Source organism: Lycorma delicatula, chromosome 1 (genome assembly GCF_047948215.1).
Source record: "Lycorma delicatula isolate Av1 chromosome 1, ASM4794821v1, whole genome shotgun sequence".
Lineage (NCBI taxonomy): Eukaryota > Metazoa > Arthropoda > Insecta > Hemiptera > Fulgoridae > Lycorma > Lycorma delicatula.
Window position 1 is genome coordinate 317,207,654 of NC_134455.1, and position 18,008 is coordinate 317,225,661.

General features: G+C 27.7%; 1 long non-coding RNA gene across 1 annotated transcript in view; it reads left to right on the forward strand.

Annotated features, from left to right (window-relative positions):
• The first annotated feature begins 3,343 nt into the window (after positions 1–3,343).
• Positions 3,344–18,008, forward strand: part of LOC142318353 (uncharacterized) — a 97,607-nt gene continuing 82,942 nt past the window's right edge. Inside the window, exon 1 of the long non-coding RNA XR_012754879.1 lies at positions 3,344–3,445. This is a non-coding gene — a long non-coding RNA (uncharacterized LOC142318353). The remainder of the gene's footprint in view (positions 3,446–18,008) is intronic.

Below are 18,008 nucleotides of genomic sequence, written 5' to 3' on the forward strand. Positions count from 1 at the left end.
TAAATATATTGATTTAATAATTATTAACCTCTGATTGTAAAAAAAAATACAATAAATAATTCAATAATAACAATAAAAAAAAAGAAATAAATATTAGAAATTATTAATGAAATAAAATTTTATGTACTTTTTATATAAAAAAAAAAAAAAAACATATGTATATGTAATTTAATACGCGTGCAAGGAAGTCATACGGTGTCCAAATCAGTTTTTTTTTTTTTGTAAAAAGTGATTCATGATCTCCAAAATTATTTTACTGATCTTCTTTGTCTTCCGTCATTTCTTAAATCTCTTGGAGTATTTTAAGTTATTATAGCCATCTGAGCGAGAAAACCGAAACAAAAATGTATATGGAAGATTTTTTTATATTAGGTAACAATCACAAATAAATTTTTCGATCACATTTTACATCGAATTTTCATATAGTTATAAAATCACGTGGAATTAAACAGACCGACACTAAATAAGTCTATCTCTTTCTTTTCCTTTTTCTGTTTAGCCTCCAGAACCAGCGAAAGGTATTACTTCAGAGGATGAATGAGGATGATAAGTACGAATATAAATGAAGTGTAATTTTTTATAGTCTCAGTTCGGCCGTTCCTGAGCTGTGTGGTTAATTGAAACCTAACCACTGAAGAATACCACTATCCACGATCTAGTGTTCAAATCCGTATAAGACTAACTACATTTGCTAAGATTTGAACCTTAAAACTGTCGACTTCGAAATCAGCTGATTTGCGATGACGATTTCACCACTAGACCCATTGGGATGGCGGGTTAAGTATATCTCTAATATGTTATACTTTAAATTCTGATTAGGTTTTAATTAAAATGCGATTTTCATTAAATCGGATCGTATTTGGTATTCATACTTAGGCTTTATAATAGTTCAGATATAGGGTTATATATAAGGGTTCCATCCCTTCTAGGCCGATACTATTATCTATTTAAGTATAAAATACTCGCAAAAATATAATTTAAAAAAAAGTTAATTGTGAAAATGTTCTCTTAATATATCTTTCGATACTTCCACATATTCTCAGGTTGTCAATTACATTTGAGCAGACATTTACAACATGCCACTGGTTATTGTTTCCCTAATAATTATTGTCTTTTCCGTCATTCTCTTCCAGTTGCATTATTTGGCGTTCCGCCTCATTATTAGTATTATTCCAGTACCAATTTTCTAATTCAATTCAAATATAAATTTGATTCATAATTCCACGCTATTTACAACTACACTTTCAATAATTTATCTATAATAACTAGACATTAGCGTAGTGAAAAAAAACGTAAAAAAAAAATTATCCTCATAATGTAAAACAAAACACTCAATTTCTACTTAACAAGTCCCCTAATTTTTTTTTATGAACATTTATTTTTACTAAAATTTTTTCTGTAATTTTAATTATGAATTACTATCTCTACACCAATAACACCTTTCAGTAATGGACTTGATAGGCCCAGTCGAATGTAGATAGGAGCACAAGTATAGATGGGCGGATCTCTATAAACTTGTCGTTAACTCTGTTAAAGCCTTTTTATAATCTACAAAAGCAACAAATACCCTTGTAATAGATATTATTTTCAATAAATCTATTTTGTATCATTTTTAACAAGTTAAAAATGAAAATGAAATGTAATTGTATCTCCATTATCCTTACGTTTTCTAAACACAAATTGCTTTTCCAAATTAAATTTTTTTTTTGGCGAAGAGCAGCAAGATGAACCTTCCAGCTTCCTAAACGTTTTCTATACATATTCCTTCTTCTGTTCCAACATTCTCTCTTTTTTCCATTTTCTCTAGCATTTAAGTGATTATCCGCTTATTTTATCCTGTTTTGTTCTTCTTGATGCCTAATATTTCTTTATCAACAAAGCATGTTGCTAAACTAATTCTCCCAATTTCCATCCGCTTTTGCTTGGATTATATTTTTGCCAGTAAGTAGGTATTGTTTCTATTTTCTGAAGTTTGGTAGAAAAGTTTAACCTTATTACGGATATATTTCGTCTAAATAAATAAAAACTGAAGTACTCTTTTCTTACCCGTTTGTTACACCCGTTTGAAACATGGAACAAATTTTTAAAAAATCATTAAAAAAATACCATTTTTACATTACATTACCTTTTAACTATTTTATCCATTTTCTTATTTAGTTTCATTCATATTTATTAAAATGGACATGCCAGTTCTTTTTATGATTAAAACACCAGTTCTAAACATTATTATAATTATGTAATTGAAATAGATATGTTATACCCTAATTTTATTATCATTTCATACAGGCATAAAATAGATTTAAAAGTAGTTTCTTTAATTTTCTTAATTTTTTTTTTAAAGAAATAAATAAAATTGGATAATTTAACAGAAAAATTGATTGTAGAATAAAATAAAACCATTCTCAAATCTTTACTGTTATTGAAGCGAGTTATTTAGCTTAAAACTCTTTGGCAATAATATTACGCGACTAATCTGTCAAAACATATCTGATAGTTATAAACAACTGAGAGTTCCAACCGCTACTCTTTATACAACGTAATTACGGATGTTTGTCTGCCTTCCCACTTAACTGTGGATAAGTCTATCTCGTACATTGTCTATCTTGTACATAGTGGATTGTCTATCGTACATAATCATATCATGTGTGCAATGTAGTTTAATCGAATTATTATGGACGTTTTTTCTGAATAAGTTAGCTAATTTATATTTCGAATAAAATTCATTAAAAATAATTAACGGAGATAAGTGAAGCCGAGCGAGCGTTTAATTTTGACTAAAACAAGTTATTTAATAAACACATTAATATTACAACTTACTATTCAAACGTTTTACTCCGTTTTCGACTATTTAGATGAAATTAATATAAATATGAGATGATTGTTTCTTTTTTAACACATAAAAACATATTTATTTTTAATCCATAATATGAAAATAATCTGTTTTTATATGCCCGAAGGGTATTGATGATTTTTTTATTTTAAATAATATAAATTAAGCTAAAGTATAAAAAACAATATATGACGGCATTAGATTATAAAATAATATATTTTATGCGAGTAATTTCAAATATTAAAAAAATAAATAACTTTTATATGTTTGCGTGATTGATGTAAATACCAATAGAACATAATGAAAGTAAATAAAATTTATTATTATTTTTTTATTAAATAATTTATGTCAACAATAATAAAATACTTAATACCTTTTATGACCAAAATTTTAATAATAATTACAATAATAAAGTAGTCAGTTTTACCAAGGTCTATGTTACCACGTGCATCAGCGGTTTGTAATTTATGTAAATTGTCCGGCTTTTATTGCTTCAAACTTGACATTGGCAGGGAAGGAGGCTACTCGGCAGGCGATCCTAGTAGAAGAGAGGCCTGTTTTATCTGCTACATGTCTGTGTCTGACTCTCAGTGTTAACTGCATTACTATAATACGGTAACTGCTTATCTATTCTATTGAGCCTACTCCTAAATTCTATGACAGCTCGTACCATATTTTCTATCGTGTATTGCATCATAAGTATCTGTTATTTGTTGTATTGAATATTATTTAAGTGTAAATTGATGTACTAATTATTTATTGTCTATTATATTAACTTAATAATAAATACATTATGATATATTAATAAATATTATTTAAAAATAATATAATTTGCTCCAATCTGGATTAATATTTATGAAAAAAAAAATAGTAATAACAATGCCGACAACAGTAAACTAATACATTTTAAGCTCTTTCCGATAAATTACTCGTTTTTTTGTTTGCTTTTTTTTGAAAGAAATATTAAATGTATCGTCAATATTATTCATATTATTTTCAGTTAGACATAGTTGAATATTAAGTTACAAATCACAAAGCTTTAAATCTTTATGAATTGATTGTCTTTTGTTCCCTAAGTAATTCGTCCTTTTTCGGACTTATTACTTAGACTTATTACTACCCAACTACTTCAGAAATAGGATAAGGTGTGTCTAGCTGCTATGTTCAAATAACTAGAATGATTGCACCGATTTTTATTAAATCGGTATCAAATTATTCATCCTTATTTCGTAAGTAACACTGCATGTATGTAATCTAGTGTTATTGTAAACAAATAAATTTGAAGTTTATTTATTCAATCAATAAATATGAAGTGTTAATAAAAAAAAATGTAATTGAATCACTTGCGAATTTCCGGTTAACTACTGATAACGGAAAGGATTAAAATTCAATATTAATTTTAAATATTCATAATCACGTTTAATTTTTATTTCAATAAGGTATTCTTCTATATCTTGGAAGTGACACTGATACATTGCAGTTTGAAACAAAAATTAACACCCTTGTTTTTAATGAGTAGGTTATAATTATTTAATTTTTTTCTAAACGTGCAGTTCATCTCAATTTTAAAAAAGCTGACAACACTGTTGTAAGACTTTCTCGCCACGCGGCTTTTTTCTGATGCATTGCTTATTCACACAATTTAAAATATTTATCGTTTTATATAAATATAATATTTTTTGTTTATTTAATTCAATGATTCTAACTAAAGCGCGCGCGCATACCGTATTTCATTCATTCGCGCGAGTGTACTGCCACACTCGCCCGGCCACTTTAGCTTAAGTAATTAAAGTGGCCACTAGCGGCCACTTTAATTACTTTTTTAAACTTTAAATAATATTCATTTATTTAATTCTACCACTCACCTGTGACGTTATAACATAGCGCGCCGACTAGAGCAGCCCGCCGGGCTGGTCTTGTAATTAACGTGTTATCACAAATTAGCTGATTTCGAATTCGGGAGTTGTAAGGTTCAAATCCTAGTAAAGACTGTAATTACTTTTATATGGATTTGAATACTAGATCGTGGATACCGGTGTTCGGTGGTTGGATTTCAATTAACCAGACATCTCAGGAATGATCAACCTGAGACTGTACAAGACTACACTTCATTCACATTCATACATATCATTCTTATTCATCTTGTGAGGTAATACCTTTCAGTGTTCCGGAGGTTAGTAATTAGGCTAAGTAATTAAATAAAAAGAAAAAAACCTGATAAAAAAGGAATTTGAACTGGAAGTTTCAGGTGTTTAGACGTTTATCTATTTTTTTATCTTTAAGCTTTCATTTGAGATTGCCTAAAATGACAATAACAGTTCATATTTTTTTATTTTTGTCCTACAAATGCTGTTAGATGTACTCTTTTTAATGTTTGGTAAATTAATATTTATTATTTCTCCTTTTATCTATTTAATTTTTCATATTTGTATATTATTTCCCGCTTTGTAAAAGAATTTAAAAAAATAAGAACTTCGTCGCCGAGACGCTACCACTCGTTCCACGGAGGCCGACAAGAAAGCAGAACTGTTTTCATATAACTCAACGCAGCGCTTCGACTTCCAATGGCTGATTCTTGACATCCAGAGATGGCTAGACCGCAAATATGGAGAACTGGGATACGAATTGACCCAGTTCCTTATCGGTAACGTGTGTTTCAAAGCATGTCTGTGCGCTCGGACGTTAAATTCTTTACGGAATGCGGCCACAGCGGAGAGAAGGATACTCCAGAACACACGGTGATCATGTATGATTGGTTCCTGCAGCGTAGGGAAGCATGCTGGTAAGAATTCAGCTTGCTTTCGCCAGATAATATCATTAGGACTATCTGGAGACTGAACGGACGTGGTACGCGGTGTCTGCGATGCTTATAAAACTTTTTCGTAAGAAGATGGAAGAAGAACCGGAATGAATAATTTCCCCTGAGTTTCTCCTAAGGGCTGTGTTCGTATTAAAGCATGTCCTTTACCGTGGTGGAGTAACAAAAAATCCTTCCGCTTATAAGAAAGTCCCTTATTATACTTCCGTTGCTATTTTTAATAAGTTAACATTTAAAAAATCTTCCCACCAAAATATTTAAAATACAGGTAAATGATTGACCTTTATAGAGAAATATTACTGTGTCCATGAATTTTTATGTAATCCTAATTAAAAATTTAAAAAACCGCTGCGTTTTCTGCATATTGCTTAATGAGTACATAAATATGTGCTCAAATCATTTTTATTAAAGCCTTCTGGATTGTAAATTATTTTATACTAAATATCTTCATGTATTTAATGTATTTACCTTAACATTACTTCATGTGTTTTCATTTTAAATAATTAATATGAAAAAAATAAAAAAAAAATTATTTTACTTCATGTGTTTTCATTTTAAATAATTAATATGAACTTTAATCATAAATAATTTTCTTAAAAAAGATCAATTTATTAAGTGTTGCGAGGTGGAAATATTGTTGTAACCATGTTATAACGTAGCCTTTATAACAGATCTTATAGTTGCTCTTGTTGAGGTAAAGCGCCGAGTAAATTTTTCTTGACAGTATTATTGTACATTACTGGCTCAAAGTCTATAATCACACTTTTATTTTTTAAAAATTCATCTGTGACGTAACGGTAATTATTTTTATTTATTCTCGTATTAATTTTACTTTTATATACTTATTTTACTTATATTTATTAATTTTAAAGTAACCACTCCTACTGGAAATAATTATTAATATAAAGCGGGTAATCATTGGAACTTGTTGATTCATAAGTCAAAATTAGGTAATGATAATAATAAAAGGTTAGTTATTAGATAATATCTAGTAAATTTATAAATTCATTATGAAATTTATAGTTTCATACGTGAATGAAATTGTGCTAAATTAAAAAGCGGTTTAAATCGGTTACTGGTCTAGCTTTTTAAGTATTTTTTTCAGAAAATTACTGTTTGTAAACTGGTATTAATTTAATTACTAGAAATGTAAATAAAACCACCTCCGAATTTTACAGTGATTTTAAAATGAATTATTAAGTTGTATATAAAGAGATACAATTGACTGGAACGGTAAAAATATTTCAAACTGCATTAAAAACATCGCGGTGGCTAACTTTATCGTCAATTTTAATTTTATTACATTTTATAATAATTATGGACCATATTAAAAACGAAATACACAAATCTTTTTTAATAAGGTAGAGTTACCTTAAAGTTTTTATTTAAACGACGAGAAGCCATAGACTATTTCTGCTATGTTTGTTAACTGGAGTATGCTTGAGGTCATACGTTCACAGAACTATTTGTTTCTGAATCGATTTAAATTAACCGGCGCCCACAATTCCTGCCCTATGATATAGCTATAATGGGAGCGCCACCACATTTTTATTCTATGTCACTATAGATAACGTGATTAATAACTGTAAATTATGCTTGTAAATTATTTTTAACTATTAGTTGGTAGATAATTTTTCAGTTCGTTTAAATAATTGTAGTTTACGGCATTAATAATAAAATAAACTTAAATGAGTGTTAACGTCTTTTCTAAATAATGAAAAAAAATCATTGTTTCATTGATAAATAAGCAATTTATTATTTCTATTTCTTTTATTCATTATTATTTACCATAATTTACGGAAGAAGATGAGGTGGAACAGGTGACATGAATGGAGCCAATCCCTTATCATAAAATACACTACCATTTAAAACTTGTCTGTATAATCTACTCTCCAAGCCCATATCTACATAAGTAAATTCGTATAAAAGATAAACAAAATGGCTGTTTATTGTTTTCCTTTTTTATTATTACTCTTTTTTTAATTCATTCAAATGGTTTTTAAGAAATACTTTTAAATTCACCTCTCCTTGCGCTAGTGTATAATTTATTTTTAAAATAATATAAAAGGAATATTAAAATAAGTTAATCGTAATGTATATATTTTAAACTGTTATGAATCTCTGAATTACAATGAAAAAGTTTTTAATTAGAAGTAAATGTGAAATAAAGGGAAATTTATCCATTTAAAATTAATTAATAGATTTTAATAAAGGGAATAACAATTTAAGGCAACAAAACCATAATAGTCTAGATCGTGCAATAAATAAAAAAAATAAAAAAGGTAATAGGAAGAAATAAATAAATTTACTAGCCGTACGTGGTATGTTTAAATGCGGAAGGAAATCTAAGTAATCTATAAAACACAGATTTCTTCTTAAAATCAAATTAAGCAAAAGATTAATATAAACATCAAAGTACAATTTACAATTATGATTAAATAAAAAAAAATTAAAATTACAAAGAAAAAGAAAATCGGTTACTGTTAACGAAGTATAAAAATCTGTGATCAGATGTGCGCTTCAATTGTTAAACAAATAATAAATAAAAATTTAATATCAAAAATGTATTTATTATCAAAAAGTACTATTCATTATAAGTTGATTCAGTAAAATAAAGAACTAAGCTGTTATTGACATATGTAGTAAAAAACAACATTGCACTCCAAAAACTGTTCATAAAGATTATATTGGGCGGTTTAAATGGTTTAGATGTTATTAAACTTAATTTACGCTTTTGCATAGGCGTTATTTGTATCATTTACTTTTATTTCTATTTTAAAATCTCGGCTAAAATATTTATTTTTTTTTTTATTATTTAAAAGTACGATTCATGTATAAAATAATATTGCTTATTATTATTGAACGATTTTTTAAACAACTTATTTTTTTACCCAAAATATATAAATATATATATATATATATATATATATATATACGATCGTATACTCGTATACTAGCGTTCCCGCATCGCGGCTTCACCGCAATAATTTTAATATCAAACTTTTAAATACTTATAAATAAAAATGATTATTTAATCAAGAATATTGTGTTTAAATTTTAATTAAATCCTGATAAAACAGCGAATAAAAGTTTTATTAAAATATAGAATATACTATAACAAAAAATTGTTGCCCAACGCTTAAATAAAGAAAAACAGTAAAAGGAAGATAAAAAAAATCTGTCAGACCAATCCATCTTATTAATGAATTGAAATAATCCAATATAATAATTGATAACCAAAAACACAATTAAGATAAAGAAAAATGTATTACAATCCCCAATCTGGCATCCCCATCCCTGCTTCAACCCGCGCTCAAAGGTAACTTGCGTTTCCCGACGCGGTCAGGGAATATTTAGCCGGTCATGGCTTGCTTCGCTCGCCCTTTCAGTCTACCCAGAGAACTTTGCCCCTTGGATCCTGCTGTTTTCATTAAACTCATGTTTGTGAAAATAATAATGATTAAAACCTGTTCAATTTATAAAAAATACCAGTGTATTGTAATTTCCTAAGAACAACATTTGATCAGTATAGGACCCAAAACTTTGAGTGATCTAAGAAAGTGGGTTTCAAATCAGTCGGTTTCCATCTTAAAAATATTAGTTTTATCTGGTTACCCGTAGGAATCGTACTTCGTACAGCAAAAAAACCGGGCAAAATACACTTTTACCATAATAAAAATCCATTTTGCCCGGTTTTTAAGCGTTACCCGACAAAAACCATTAGGAGGTGACCGTACTTCATTTGTCATTTTAAAAAAAAATTTTATCTATTTTATGTATTTTAGTCTAGTATCCGGAGACAGGTGCAGCCAGTAACGTTGCACATACAATGATACTGGTTGTGTCGGTTAAGCAGCCGTGCACGTTCATCCCTTATAAAATCGAAATTAAAAAAAAACGTAAATTATTTTTAGATATTTATCTGAAGAGCATTTTCAAATCCCAGTCTAGTGAATATCTCATTCAGTATAGTCAGAAATTGGAAAAACTTGCAATCATGTTCAATTCTTTTATTTTTCTTTACCCTTTTCAAGGTGGAATTTCGAAAAATCTAGTAACTGGTTTTTAGATATTTACATGAATTTACACACACCAAAAATCAAGTTGATATCTTCATTTATTACCGAGAAATGATAAAAATAGTATATTTTGTTGTTACTCCATTTTAATCCTTTAAACTAAGAATTTAAAAAAATATTCTTTCTTATTATATACTCACGCCGTAAGAAGAACATTATACCAATTTTCATCAATTTATCTTCAGTAGTATTAGCTGGGCGTTGATGAATCAGACTGTCAGGACAAATTGCTTTTTGTACAGATACTTTATATACTTTTTTGTAGTATCATATTAACAATGAAAATAAATGGCCATTTAGGTTAACATTTTAAGTAAAATGTTTTGTAAATGATTTTTTTTAGTACAATCTTGTTTTCCAGTATATATTATTTGTAAATTCTGAAAATTTAATAAAATAAAAAATAAATAAATAAATGAAACATTAAAGAAGTAAATGATAATAGTATTTCTTTTTTAATATTAATAATATTTAATAAAAATAAAAAAAATTAAAAATTATATAAAAATTAGGAATATTAAAAAATATTTTGAATTTTAAGAAATTTATTTATATTCCTTACTTATTAAATATATTCTTTACTTATAGAAACTTATTTTTTTAAAATGTTACAAAGTCAATTTTTTATTAATTAAAAAATGATCTTCAGAATTTTTCTCATAACAAAATGCACTGATTTCAAATTCTTAAAGATTTTTTCTTTTTTGTTTTGTTCAGGAACTTTCTCTAGTGGTCCTGTAGTAATTTTCTTCCGGGTAACTTAAATGGATAATTTAAAAAAAGACTTCATGTAGATGATTAAATATGTTTTATATTTATTTGCCATCATTAATTAATGATAATTAACTTAGATTATTATACGTAATTACGTAAGGCTAAATAATTCTGGTAAGGCTAAAATAATTCTCGTATTCGAAGGATTTTCATGCAAACTTTCAAGAAAATTTTAGATAAAAAATTAATATGCATTCTTCGTTTCTCCCTCAATATTCCTTTTGTTCTTTTACGAATTACTCATGATTATGAAAACAAGACGCTTTTCAACTTCACTAACAATTCTTGGCAAATTAATTTTTTCCCTTCTTCCAGTGATTTTAACAACAGTAATTTAGTTGCATTAACGAAAAATATCTTCAGTATAAAGAATATAATAAAAAACTATAAACAAAAGAAATAATAATAAATATAAAATGAGTAATACAAAGAAATAAATGAAAATAATAAAAACAGCCTAAAAACCGACTCGGGGAGCAGTCTACTCCACTCATCCATCAACAAGATTTGAAAATCTCTGTGTGTTTGTGTGTGCGCGCGCACAATGATGTCATATAAGCGCGTTAAAAATTTCGTTATATTGCTGCTGTCAAAAAACTGTGAATGTTGTTACAATAAGACACTATTCAGTCTTTAATCAATCATATGTGTATGTTTATCTCCACTCTGGCGCTGCAAAACTAAGTTCCTTACTTATCCCGCACCCGAGTCAAAAGTACCCCTTTCTACCTGAATGAAAACTACGCTTACAAAACTTACACTTTCTGCAGCCGCTTCAAAGAGCATTAGTTTGGATTTGAAAAAACTGTGTTTATGTGTCGCTCGTTATGGTTACCAAACATAATAATCAAAATTCATTTACGGTTAGGATATTAACTCAAACATAATAATTGTTTGTGTGTTTAATATTCTAGACAGAATGGTATCTGAACAGTGGGATAAACGAAGGCTTTGGCAACAACTTTTAAAGCAATTCGCCGAAGATATCGGAGATGGCAATTACAAGAAGATGAAACGAATGTCTTAGTAGATGTCGTAGATTAAGACGGACAATTGCCACCCAATCATTAGATTTATTTGATAAATTGAAGGAATCTTTTTTGGAGATTTTTTTTCGTTTTTAATTTAGTACTGAGTTTAAACAGTCAAAGTTTAATTATAAATAATTTATATTTTAGTAATATTTAGTACATTTTTCAGGTCGGTTTGGTTTTTAAAATATATGTTTTAATTTTATGACTATTTTCCATGTAAATCCAGATGTCAAAAAACTTTTTGATAATTGTCAAAAAATTTTGTTTTATCGGTTACTAAGGTTTTGGCTTTAATATCAGATAATTTTCATTGAAAGAGTTTACTAAAACACATCTACCTTTCAAGGTTTCCCATGCGAATCCGGCTTAACGGCTGCTATAAAATAATAACATCTGTTTAGAATATTACATAAATAAATCTATAACATTAAAATCTTAACGTAAAATAAAAAAGAATTTACTATTGATGTTATATGATCGTTTACAGTCGTTTGTATTGTAAATGAAAGGATGTAGGACAGAATTTATATCTTTCTTTCCAGCTTCAATATTGTGTATATATTAAAAATATTGCAGTTATATGGCGTGTTTATATTAATATAAATTATATAAATAATTAGAAATATCGTAACATAAATAATTCAACAGTATATAAGATTAATATACGAGTAGTTATATTACATAATTTATATATTAATTATTATCACATGAATTATAATTTTTATCAACACGGTTTTATTTTAATATAAGAAATTTTATATAGCTAGAATATAATGGATTTAAAATCTATTTCTGTTACAACAGGTGTACCTTTATTTCTAGGATACAATTAAAAGAAATTAAAAGATTTACATCGTTTTCGTCTCTGTGAGACAGAAAAGATTGATTGTCCAGCTATTTTGAGGCTGCATAATAGTCATGAAATAAAAATAAAATAGTCTAATCGGGTGTACAAGATAAATTTATTTATAGTAAGTCATACTAATTTGAATTAAAAAATAACTGATTTAACTTATCAAAAATAGTATTTTAATTTATCAATAACAAATAAATAAAAAGATATGATATTAATTATACTCGTATTTTATCGAAGTTTTGAAAATCATGTCGAAAAGAAGAATATGATCTCATACTTCCGACGTTTATGTTCATTGGAAGACTTAAAACGATTTATAATATAAAATACTTCTTTTATGTTAAACATTTTTCGAAATAAAATTTTTATTTCCTTTTTATAAGTTAACTTATAATAAAAAGTAAATATGAGAATGTATATTTATACTCTTTTTTATTTATTTCTGTATAGACTAACATTTTTGTAAAATTTTGAAGGTTACTTTTTTACCATCTTACTAGATAGGTAATTTAATATTTTTACCACCTTCTTACCTCTGCCTGTCTTACGTCTAAATAGAAGTTATTCTATACTTTAAGAACCATTCAGCCACTAAGCTTAACATTAAAAGAGATAGAAATATTTGTTGATGACGCCTTCCTTTTTTAAAATTATTTATTCCAAATTTATCGCTGGTTTTCGAAAAGTTTAGCTTTAAATATATTTAGCCTTATAAATAGTATTAAGTATTTTCAGTATAGCTCTTTTAGGAGCTTAAAAATAGGTCCATGGCAGACCTATCAAATGACCTCCAAGGTCACCGAACTTAACACCTACCTGTAGGGCCACTTTAAATCATTGGTATATGAATAAAAGTGTAACACAAGAGAATTCTCGGTTCGATACAACTAATACAAAACAACCCTGTTGAAATACGGAAAGCAACCAAAAACATTGTTCGTCGGACAGAGTGCTGTATTCAATAAGGTGGAGGACTTATTCAGCAATATTTAATTGTATGATTTGTATTCATTATTTTTTCTAAAATATTTAATCATTTTATTTTATAATATTGAAAATTTTGTTTCGTTTAATACCTTGATAAAATCTGGCACATTTTGATGTGTTTTGTTTTTAATAAACATCTGAATTCTTATGTTTAAATTTGCACAGTTTCTGTGGACTGTATTCATTCCTTTTCAGTCAGAATCATATTCTCTAAAAGTTTTGTTTAAAACCTTTATCTGTTTATAACCCATTAAACAAAGTTACTTTATCCAAACATAAAATAATTGTGTTTTTCGACTCCAATTCCATATTTCTTAAAAATTAAAAAAAAAAAAAAAATACAGTTTTGGGACCTATTTTTGGCAATGTTTCAGATCAGATTTCATATTAAACTACTAAATCTACCCCTTAATTTGGGTCACAAGAATTACACTCTGGTTTAATTTAACCAAAGACACAGAAATCAAGGCGAAAACTTTCGTCAGCTGACATCTTTAACAAGCGTTTCCGAATCTATGTTTACATGAACTCTCTTCTTTATTTTAACTAGAAGAACATGTCCTCTCTCTTTTTCCGTTTAGCTTCTGGAACCACCGTAAGGTATTACTTCACAGGATGAATGAGGATGATATGTATGAATGTAAATGAAGTGTAGTCTTATGCAGTCTCAGGTCGACCATTCCTAAGATGTGTGGTTAATTGAACCACACATCCACTAAAGAACACCCACCGGGTTGGTCTAGTGGTTAACGCGTCTTCCCAGATCAGCTAATTTGGAAGTCGAGAGTTACAGCGTTCAAGTTCTAGTAAAGCCAGGTTTGGTGGTTGGGTTTCAATTAACCACACATCTCAGGAATGGTCGAACTGAGAATGTACAAGACTACACTTCATTTACACTCATACATATCATCCTCTGAAGATTTATCTAAACGGTAGTTACCGGAGGCTAAACAGGAAAAAAAAATAAAGAAAGCCACTAAAGAACACCGGTATCCAGGATCTAGTATTCAAATCCGTATAAAATTTACTGCCTTTAACCTTAGAACTCTCTACTTCGAAATCAGCTGATTTGCGATGACGAGTAGGAGAACATGACCTGAAAGTTTGTTACATTCTTCATAAATCATTCTATATTAACCGTGGTTTTCAGTGCATCCAGCTAACTGGATTATAATTGTTTTTTATAAACACTTTATCTAAACCGTTTATTGAATTTCCCAAACATGTCTCTTTTTTCTGATCCTTTGCTGTTTAAAAAACATTTTCTGTTGTTTCTTCATTTAGACATTTTTCTATAAAAAACAAACTCTCCAGAAGAAAAATAATCAAAAAATGTATTATTTTAAATCATAGTCCTCCCTTCCTTATCAATAATACTTAAAAAAAAAGAAATATTTCCTATGTGAAGGTTATATATCTAATTACAGTTTGTTGTTCACTAGTCTAATCCAAACTCAAGCAATGAGAGTTTATTTAATTAATGATGGAGTAAAAATTTAATATATTAATGGCGGTGCAATTATGTTTTTAAATATTACTGTACCAGCTAATTTTATTAAGTTGCTTTTTAAAAACCTAGAAAATTTAGTAAATAAATGTTATAGGATCTTAAGCATTATAATATTCTCGAGAAGTTTTAAAAATTAGGCTACGGGAAATACTTAAGTACGCACTAAATAAAGTATTAAAAGTTTAAAACTATTTATTTTTCACTAAAAATTTAAATATTGAATCATCATTTTGGTCAAAGTAATTTATTAGGAGAAATTTGTTAATGCATGATAGAATAAAGATTAAACAAAATTCGGTGACATTTTCATAGAGGAAAAAATGTTTTATGCTAGATTATGGTAATACAACAGATAAAAAGTTGTAAGTTGAAAAACGTTTATTCATACATGCAATTTTTTTTATCAACTTTTTTATGAGATTTTTTTGCCTTTACATTCTACATATTTTGCCTTCATTACGGTAGCTCTTTCCTAGTTCTATCCTACTCTATCATCAACCATCCTTTCATTCTCTCCTTTGCAGCAAAACTACTTAACAAAATCATCGTTTCCAGGGTCGACACTTCTTTTTCCTACTGAACAACCTCTTCTTGAATATTATTTTTTATGTACTAATATTTATCATTCATTCACTATATCCAAGCCAACGAATCTTTTGGTCCTTTAAGAAACGAACAATATATTTTCCATTCATTAGATCATTGAGGTCTAACCCACCGGGTTAGTTTACTGGCGTAAATGTCTAAAGGTCTAAATGTTACGCGTCTTCCTAAATTAGCCTAAAAGAGAGCAAAAAATGATGTACTGTTCTACATAAATTTCTATTTTGTTATAAGTTTAGGTAATACTGTTGATTGCAAATAGCATAAATAAGAACCAATTTCCTTGCTAAAATATCCGTATTAAACTATAGATATGCACAACCACATGCATCGGCGTAAAATTAAATTCGTGACCGGCAGGACTCCAAACGGTGAGATAGAATTATATGTTTAAAATAGTAACTATTAAAATAGTTTTATTAGGAATTCCACCTGTCCTAATTAATGACAAAAAAACAAAAAAAAAAACGATCGCATGCGTATACTTTTAAAATTAATGAAATGTTAATGTCAAAATATAATTTAGAAGATAAAAAAAAATAAGATTCCAATTTGTTCACTAATTCTGTCAACTGATTGTGACTGCTTATGTTTGTTTAATTATTATCTATTATTTTGATTTATATGTCACGAACAGTTTAATTTATAATCATGAAATTTAATATAACAACTTGAATTACTTATATGTTTATATTAAGTAGCTTATGTGTTTTAGAATTTGACTCTCTTACATTCAATGAAGTAATAAAAGTTACGAGTGCAAAGATATTGAGTGGTGCTTTATATTGAAATATCACTAAAAAAAAAAAAAATTCAACCCTCCTAAAAACTTTATATTATTTTGATACACTTAAATTTTAAATGAGCTTTAATCTTTAAAATAACTTTTCTTTGGATGAGAAGTTATTAGGGTGGAAACAGTACTTGTTAAAAAGTAGGCAGGTAATAAACTCCCACTTCTGAAACAATCCTGAAAACTTTTCTAACGAATTATTTTAACTTCACAATTTTTGAAAAATTATTCATTGTTTTAAAAAATATGTAAAGTATCAATACGGAAATAATTTGTAATCTTTGTTATTGAAATAAAATTTATGCACTGAATGTTTTTAAAAATTAATCTTTTTGTTTTAAACAGCCCAAATGATTATTACTTTGGTTGTTATTAAGGCATATAGTGTAGTATAGTGTTATTAGGCGTTTTGGCATTGAAATTATCCAAATTCAAATTGGAAATTAAAATAATTTAGCATATGATTGAATTTGCATTACTAATTTTTATAACATTTTACCTGCTCAGTTCGATAAATCATTCTAAAACTTTCTTCTATTTATTATTATTACTGTTTTATTAGGAAATTCGTAAACAGAAACAAGTAAAACTATTAAATTAATTATAATTTTCAGTTTTACCACTGGCGAAAAGAGTTAAATTTGTATGTTGTAATTAAAAACTGCCGGCAAAATTCAGTAACATCTTCTCCATTTGATTAAATTATTTATTTATTTTAATTTTTTGTCGTATAAAAACACAGCAGCAATATGCTGTAAATGTACTAACTGTGTATTTTTAATGGTGATTTTTCAACGCCGTAAAAATTCAGTCACAATTTCAGAACTCATTTTTTCTCATTAATAAACAGAAATAAGAATTTAAAAATATGTTAATGCAAAGTATGAATAAAAAATGAAAGTTCGTTTTCTTTGGTTTGATGTGATCATTAATAAAAACTGTACTATTATTTGTTTTCTGTAAATAAATTGGCAGTTTGAAACTCAGATCAGTTAGTATTTGTATACATCGTACAGTTTCGTAGGCAACAATCTGGGTGTATTTGTTATCTAATTTGCTTTTATGTGTTTTTGTACGCACATATAAATTTAAATAAAAATTATTCCCGCAGCATTAATCACAATGTATTTATGATTATATAATAAATTTTAATTTAACCTTTGTCAGCTGTATCGATACTACCTTATTTAGGATATGCATTCACTGTAACTTTAGCAGATGTCTTTCTTATTCAGTAAATAAGCATCATCGGTCGATCAAAAGCGGTGTACTCTCTTACTAAGTGCTATGAGGATACTTTGGTGGGAGAGGTAGATTTTTATGATGTAATACTTACTTTCACCTGCAACAGTTGGCAACGTCGCGTGCCAGTTGTCCTACATCCATCCAATCCTTTATGGGGGCCCGGTGGGGAGCCTACTTAATTCCAGATATGTCGAAATGAAAATTATAATAAAATTAATATAATAATAACTAATAATAATAATAATTTTTATTTTTATTTTATTATTATTTTTGTTTTAAGTTAATTTGATATCTAACTATTTATTGTGGTTACATGGTATATTTATGTGTATCCATTTTTAAAATTTGAATGCGGTTTTTGTTCTTCTATGTTATTAGTTAAACTATTAAATAATTTTTTAAATTTTCATGAAATTATTATACAACTAAAATAAGCTTGCCTTGTTTGTAGAAATACAATCTTAAACTCCTTTTAATTA